The following is an 8,544-nucleotide window of genomic DNA, read 5'->3' as shown; positions in this document are numbered from 1 at the left end:
AGAGAATGTATTCTTAGACCTTACAACAGACGACTCACCCTTAGGTCCCACATGATGCTGCCTGGGAACCAGATTGCTTATGGACGTACTCATGAAGCTGCAGTGTGAAGGATGAAACACTAACACTGCCGTGCAGGGCTGAGTGTGCAGGGCTGAGTGTGCAGGGCTGAGTGTGCAGGGCCGCTCCACTAAGGTCTATACAACCGTCTAGGAGCGGTACCAGAACCAGGGTCTTGGTGTTTTTAACTGTGCTCTCCTCCCTCACTTCCCACTGGGTCCAAATCAAAGCTCAGCCAGGTTCCTGCCCAGCTTTCAGCAAGAGGAGTCAGTGAGAGAGGGCCGGGCAGGAAATGCCTTCTAGAAGCCAGGAGTCGGAATGATTCATGTGTGCAGGAATGTTGGGGAGAGGAGGACCTAGGGTTGTGGGAGTCCAAGGGGCCAGGCTTGAGAATTGATTTACTGTCAAGGCAAATTACAAAGTGAGTTGGGGATATGGTTAAGGGGAGAGCTTTTTTAAAGGGAATCGCTTCCTTCGTATTCCCCGGTTGACGTGCTTACCTCCACACACAGGTTTGATGTTACTTCAATAAATAAAATGGAAAAAAAACGTGATGGGACCACGCTCCCTTTTCTGGAGACAGTTGTTCCCTTGAAAGTGCCCAACGCAACATGAAGACTGTCTTAAAGTGGTCAATCAATGTTATTGTATAGCTGTAGCCATCTGCCTGGGTCTTTTGTACTGTCGTGGATGTAAACATGTTCGTATGGGGTTTCTGTGTTTGGGTTCCTGTGAAAGACATAACAACTATATGTCTGTTTTGTCCGATACTGTACATTCAGATCATCCAGTTATACCCTTTTTTGTGTGTGTGTGTGTGTGTAAGAATCACCACAATCAGAACAAAGTCAGTCTTGTTCTCTTGCTCCTTTGGTTTGGTTGTAATGAGAGCCTCTTCATTACCAGCAGGGGGTCTTGTGTTCGGGTTCATAGCTGTTTGCGTTTCTGCTCTCTTCTGCCTTGTGTTACAAAACCTTTTTCTTTTAAAAAAATAAAGTTCATTCCCCTACTGTGCAACTCTCTGTCTTCGTAGGTTATTTGCTTCTCGGGCAGCCTTTTGGATGTCCTGTCTGTCATGTCCTGGATCGAGCTAGCATCAGGAAAAAAAAGGACTAGGAAAAATAATTGTGAACCACAATGCTGAAACATAGATCCATTTGATGTACAATTAGCTGCTCCTTTCACAAGCCCATTTAGAAAATATATCTTTAGATTCTTGCAGCCGGTACTAAAAGTTATCATCGTACACTCAGACATGATTTTGAACAAACATCTCAAATGCACCGTTACCCTACTTTTCCCACACTGGGCCCATAGCCTAACTCTTCATTTTCTGGGGATCTAGGCAAGCCTTTAAAGGAGAGATTACGAGGCTTTCTCAACATGTCTTTGATGTAAGCATGAGAGGCTCCTAGTGGCAGTATTAGAACAGTCAAGATAAGGTGAGCTCTGAGAGGGTGATATATGACTTGCGCTGATACTTTCAAACCGAGCTTAAGCGATTTCATAGCCAGCTTAGCTCTTTCTGGGAATGGAGAGTAACTTACATGACATGCAACGACTATGGAAAGACCACATACCCCCATGGTCCATAGAAGCCCGTCTGGAACACACCACTCCCATTCCACCTTTCTAGCATGTTCACCAGGATTGTTAACAGTACATTTATTAAACATAATACAGCAAGTTACGTAAGGTATTGTTCATGTGATGACTGGTCTGGCTAGAGATAATACGTATCTCTAGCCTAGTAGCCTAGTTTTGCATAACATTAGAACCATTTTTTGTTCAGGGTACACTTTTCAAAACTCCTCACCTTAGGACGTATTTGGAGTCAGATTAGACTCAGATGTTTTAAGTAGATGCCATCTGTCTGTCTGTCTGGGGCCTCCAGCCCATGTGATTTGAAATGAGCTTTTACAAAGGCCGAAATAAATAATAGAGCTGCACATCCATCTGCACCCCCCCTCCCCAACTGCCCGTAGACCCAGTTAGAAAAGCAAACAAGCCGTTTTAAAGGGTGGCAGCGGGGGAGGAAGTGAGAAACCATACCTATTTCCTCTGGATAGGGTTAAAGTGTGCATAGGGGGGTCTTCATAAGGTAAGCATAGTGTGCTCTAAAGGTTATGCTGTTGCATGCACACTATTTATATTTGGTGTGTGTGTGTGTGCGAGTGTGCGAGTGTGTGTGTGTGTGTGTGCGAGTGTGTGTGTGTGTGTGCGCGAGTGTGTGTGTGTGTGTGTGTGTGTGCGAGTGTGTGTGTGTGTGTGTGCACGAGTGTGTGTGTGTGTGTGTATGTGTGTGCGCGAGTGTGTGTGTGTGTGCGAGTGTGTGTGTGTGTGTGCGCGAGTGTGTGTGTGTGTGTGTGTGTTTGTGTGTGTGTGCGAGTGTGTGTGCGAGTGTGTGTGTGTGTGTGTGTTTGTGTGTGTGTGCGAGTGTGTGTGTGTGTGTGTGTGCGAGTGTGTGTGTGTGTGTGTGAGAGAGAGAGAGATAGAGAGAAACAGAGAGAGAGAGAGACAGAGAGAGAGAGAGACACAGAGAGAGAGAGAGAGACAGAGAGAGACAGAGAGAGAGAGAGACAGAGAGAGAGAGACAGAGAGAGAGAGAGAGGCAGAGAGAGAGAGAGACAGAGAGAGAGAGAGAGAGAGACAGAGAGAGAGAGAGACAGAGAGAGAGAGAGGCAGAGAGAGAGAGACAGAGAGAGAGAGACAGATAGAGAGAGAGACAGATAGAGAGAGAGAGACAGAGAGAGAGAGAGATAAATGATGATGGCACACTTCCTGTCAATAAGTGTCTCACAGATTAGCCTGAGGTCAGAGGTCAGAGGAGTCTAGAGCTCCTCCAATTGTTTTCTGCATGTTAATCAGAAACGGGGCGGCTGTGGCTCAGGAGGTAGAGCCAGTGTGTAATGATCGCAAGGTCGGTAGATCGGCGGTTCGAACCCCCGACACATGATTAGTTTGCTGCCAATTCTCCTTCTAGGTGGCAATGAGAGACAGCCACTCAGACATGATCCTACAATAACATCACCACCAGAGTCCCCAGATCACCCATCCATCCCTGTTGTTATTCTTCATGTTCCCATCCATGTATAATAATAATTATAATAATAATAATAACAACTTTTATTTGCATAGCACTTTTCCTGCAAAAGTTGCAGCTCGAAGTGCTCCAATTATTATATAATCATCATTTAATTATTTAGTCATTTAAAGGCAAGATTAAAAAGATGGGTTTTTAGTCTTGACTTGAACATATTTGCTGAGGTTGCATCCCTAATGTAAACTGGCAGTGAGACACAATCTGGGTGCATAAAATTAGAATGCAGCCTCACCAAATCTCTTCTTTTGTACATGTGGTACACAGAGAAAACCAGCGTCAGAAGACCTGAGAGCTCTATTGGGCTGATATGCTAGCAAAAGACCTGGGAGCTCTATTGGGCTGATATGCTAGCAATATATATATATATATTTACAGTATATACTGTACTGTATGTCTATACAGTAGGTCCCTCTCTTTGCTGAGCTAATGTTTGCTTGATGGTCTTCTTAATGAGAATGTACCTTCTGAGCCTTTAGGCCAGGGGTATGGGAGGCTTGTGTTTGGAGCAGTGCATTCTGGGTAGAGACTGTGTTTGGAGCAGTGCATCCTGGGTAGAGACTGTGTTTGGAGCAGTGCATCCTGGGTAGAGACTGTGTTTGGAGCAGTGCATCCTGGGTAGAGACTGTGTTTGGAGCAGTGTATCCTGGGTAGAGACTGTGTTTGGAGCAGTGCATCCTGGGTAGAGACTGTGTTTGGAGCATCCTGGGTAGAGACCGTGTTTGGAGAAGTGCATCCTGGGTAGAGACTGTGTTTGGAGCAGTGCATCCTGGGTAGAGACAACGAAATGCAGTTTAGAATCTGACCAGAAGTGCAAATAGTGATATAAAACATGATAGTGATAAGTGATAGGTATAGTATTGTAAGTACTCCTTGGCAAACTTTAACTACAGTTATCACAGTTTTCACAACACTATTTCCTTCAGTTTACCTGAAGAATTGTAGCAAGCAGGAGGATTCCCGAGAATGTTATGTTCCTTGTTTATTTTGGGCAAAATGCAAATGTAGACTAGTAACTAACTGTCAACGACACAGCCAAACATTGTCTCTGTTGTTCAAACTGTCTCAACAAAGCTCTTTGTGACAGCTTGATGAATTAGTGAATGAGTTAACCTGATCCAACACAGGTTGGTCTTCTTGTTCACTTGGCTCACATCAATTGTGTTGAAAGCAACAAGATGATGTGTAATTGTTAACAGCGTAACAGAATGCGATGTGTCGGCCGTCTGCTGATGTTCCTTGTGTCGTGCTCATCACAGCCTATTTGTGTGGTGGAGAGTCAACACATATTTCTATTTGGATAACCTCTCTCAAAGTGTTTATTGTACTAATGTGTTTGATCAGGCCCTGGTGTGTTTCAAACCCACTTGCACAGCTAAATTGAGGATGGCAGTAGACTAAATGGTTGTAGCAAAGCAATGAGATTTTCCAGCTTTCTTGTGTGCACGTCAGGGTGACTGCGATGCTGGCAGCCTCGTGGAAGGAGTTCTCCAGCATGGTGTTTTTCTTTCCATGGTGCTGTTACCATGCTCGAGGTGTGGGACAGTGCAACAGAGACAGCACTGGCAGCAAATAAAGAAGACTGTTTTCGCGTGCTAGCTAGCGTCAAAAAGGACCACCTCAAACTTTCCGGAAAAAAAGGAGAAAAAAAAGGAAAACAGGCTTCTGGCAGAGGGGTGGCTGTAGTAGATTCATTTCTGTTGGATTCCTCTGTGTGCCCAGTTCCCCAGGGCTGGGCTGAGGTTCTTTTCACAGACTTGTCAAACTGAATGTACACTCAGTGCCGTCCAATTGTTCTTCGAGCTTTCCAAGTTGGCTGAAGATGACCGCCGGCCTGTCTATGAGACCCCGCTTTGTTTGGTCCAGGGCTGGTGAGCATGACATCAATGGAGAAAAACCGTCACTCGATCTATTATTATGATCTACGGACTACTGAGGCTGATCCGTAAATCAAAAAGCCTCTCTGTCTTAAATTTGTTTAAAAAAGTTGTGTTTCTGTTCTTTTGCCACGAATCCGATCCGGAGGTAGATTCTCTGTCACGTCGACAAATACCACTGTGTCGTTTCTAAACGGAAACCGTTCTGATAGTCCGCCACAGGAGGCGAAAGGCTACATCTACTGGCCCTCCTCTCATGAGTACAGGAAGCATTCCAGCGGTCCTCTTCTCTCCTGACATGAAACACCCAAAGCTGTGAAGATAAAGAGTGCACGGGGGTTTAAACGGCTGTCAGTCTCCCTGACCGGTGTCATCCATACTGTTATCTTAAAGCCGTTCTAGGATGAATATCCCTTTTCAAGTTTAATGAGATAAGAGACCTGGGGGGGGGGAAGGCGTCCCCCTGCCGTGTTCAAAGGCCATCCGGCCCGCGCAGGAACTGCTTTATCTCAGCCACTGATTGGCCTGGCTGATAGGTGAGACTGAGGAACCACAGTGGCCCAGGGAAGTGGCCTCTACCTCTGTAGGAATGGGGGCGGGCAAACTTGGCCTCTCCTCTCCCCAAAAGAGAGCCCCCATCGTCGGGGCTCCTGCAATCCCTGGGATGCCGTCTCCTTCCCTCTTTGAGGCACTTTTACCGCCTTGCCCTCCCTCACACCTCCGCACTCTGGAGCCCATAAAGCAAGTCGCTGGTGCTCTCCAGCTTAGTTGGACAGGACGTGTTTGTAAGTGTTGCCTGAATGCTTGGCCAGGCGAAACAACACCCTCAGGGCTCGTAAGACTAGCGATTTTCTCTCCAAGTCGATGCCAAGAAACCATTTCTAGTTCCAGCTCAATTCCTCTTTGCAGTTTGTGGCTTGTGTGATCATGGAGCGTCGGGACCTGCCTCACGGTCTACATAGCGTGGTAAATGATATGTGTTAACTCAGGCCGTAGCCGACAGGGAACAGTGTAAACCAATATAATGCCCTGACAGAATCTCCATCATCAAACGACCTGTTGTTTAACGCTCATAGAATTAGCGTGATTTTTCCCTCCTCCAAAAGGATTACACATGTTCTTGAACATCTATCAATTAGAGCTCTCATTTGCAGTCCGCAATTTGCCCTTAAACCGCTTGAACATTAAACACTGATGTCATCCGAGTCTAGAAGGTCTCCTTAGAGCCGCATGGCCTACGGCCGCTGAGGCCATTGATCTCTCTCAAGAATGCCATTTCAATATTATAGAAGAACACACTTCTTTCAACAATGTCCTTGGGATTTAAGGCAGATTTGGGGATAATGTATAGAAAGTGGGTTGGACCTGGGGAATTCTGTCAGAGGTACACACTTGCTCCTGAGGTATATTTTCCGACGAGGGCTGAAGGACTCTCTCATTATCACTAGACATTGTGAGAATGAAGCAAAGGACCCACGAGAGGTCTCTCCTCAGGCATGCAGGGGGAGGTGATTGTCCTTCATGCTACACACTATATCATTGGCTAATCTCAGAGGAAAACATCTGTGTGTGTGTGTGTGTGTGTGTGTGTGTGTGTGTGTGTGTGTGTGTGTGTGAATACGTAAGGCATGTGTTGGTGCAACCGAATATAGCAGCTCTGAGACAGTGGGGAAATACTGGGCTCTTACCGCCATTAATGTCACCGCTTCATTTCTGCTCATCTGTGCAACGTTCACAGTACGTTAGCGAGCGACCACAGAGCCATTCTGTAGCTCATGTTAGATGCTGTGCTATTATGTCAAGTGCATACAATGTCTATAAAAAGTTAAGTTCCCACTAGATAGTACTAGAAACATCCAGTATGTTCTATCTTCAGCAGTGCAGTATAAATATGCTTCAGATGATGTCAGGATGGCTGTATAGATCGGAGCCAGTGCCAAGGTCTACAGCTACTGAGGGTTTCAAAACCTTGGCTGGTTTAAGAGTTTTTTTTAAATTCTTCAAATGTGAAGAATGTTTTTCAATGTGAAAGCAAGTAGACTTGGCACAGAGTGGCTTTTGACTATTTCTCTCTGAAACGAAATCTAATTATATCCAATATTTGTTTGAATCAATTCTGTTTGTCCTAAATATTGTTTACTTTTTGCGAAACTACCACTGTGGAATGCTGGAGTGCTTAACTCAATATCCAACACAAACAGCTTGCAGCGAGGGTTTCTAGACAACACAATTATAAGGGTAGTTTTCATCTCTCTGAGCGGTATGAGATGCATGGCCAAGTCGCTAGTCCTCATGAGTCCCAGAGTATCTTTGTCTAAGCCATGCACTTCACGATGAGTAGGTATTACCTACTTTTCTTGCTGTATGGTCCCATCCACTGAAAGCAGTGATGTATGTGTTTCACATCTTTTTGTTACTGTTCTATGGAAAGGCCAGAGGATCACATGACTCATTTGGAGAATTGAAGATGCATTGAAACATGTTTTCGAAAGCTTTTAGGCTTCGTATTTGTTTAGAACTTGATGTATGAGCTAATGCAATGGTCTAGTGTTTCACTGACAGTGCATTCAATCAATGCGTGATGTTCGACTTGTTTTAATACTTCTTTTTTTTGTATGAATTATTCATATCATAAAGGTGTTGACTACCATTATTTACTGAGGTGAAATTCGATTCTTGTTAAATAATATGAGCTCAACAGAGTACAGCTGCAAAAGCTATTGCAGAGAGAAAATATCTCTCATCATCATTAATGTTCTATTTGTGTTCAGGATGAGAAGGCAGGTCTCAGAACAGGGGTCTCTGGACAGAGAACCTGAGTCACCTCATGAATCCTGAGTCATTAGACACTCAGAGGCAGCGACGACAAACATAATCAAATCAGGAATTCTGGCTATGAGCTAATGCTCTGGATCCAAGAGGGTCGGGATCACAACGAATCTACAGGAATTAGTCTGCTTAGCTAATAGTCTATATTAATAATAGTCTATATTCATTCATATGAATTACAACCTGGGTCAATGCTGTTGCTTCCACAGGAGAAACATGATCAGGGGGTTCACCACACTCCACCAAGCCCAGGACAAGGCTACTACAGTGGGCATCGCTACTGAACAGACACAAACCCTAACCCTGGTTCTCCATGGCCCGGTCGGTGTCTGAGAGAACAGTGTCCAGCTCTAATGTGAGAATGTGTTAGTGGAACAGACAGGAATGCATGCTCGCTCCGGCGGTATGAATAGCGACCAGGGCATTGGCTTTTGACGACCCGGGAAATCACCATATACAAGTGGGGATCATATGATTTAAGTGGACAGGATGCCTCAGATTGTGGTGCGCTGCAGTTAACACCACTTTTACTCATGTTTTGATGTTCAGCTGGCAGTGCCACCTCGTACAGCCTGGTGGTAATCCCCCATGAACAACCACACATTATGCCAAGAGTATAGTGGAAGTGACTGGGGAACAGGTGGCCCTCTCCGCCCCCCCTCCCCTCCCCCCCTCCCCTC

This window comes from Nansenia antarctica (genome assembly GCF_963989245.1).
Source record: "Nansenia antarctica genome assembly, chromosome: 10".
Classification (NCBI taxonomy): Eukaryota; Metazoa; Chordata; class Actinopteri; order Argentiniformes; family Microstomatidae; genus Nansenia; species Nansenia antarctica.
This window is presented reverse-complemented; position numbering follows the sequence as displayed.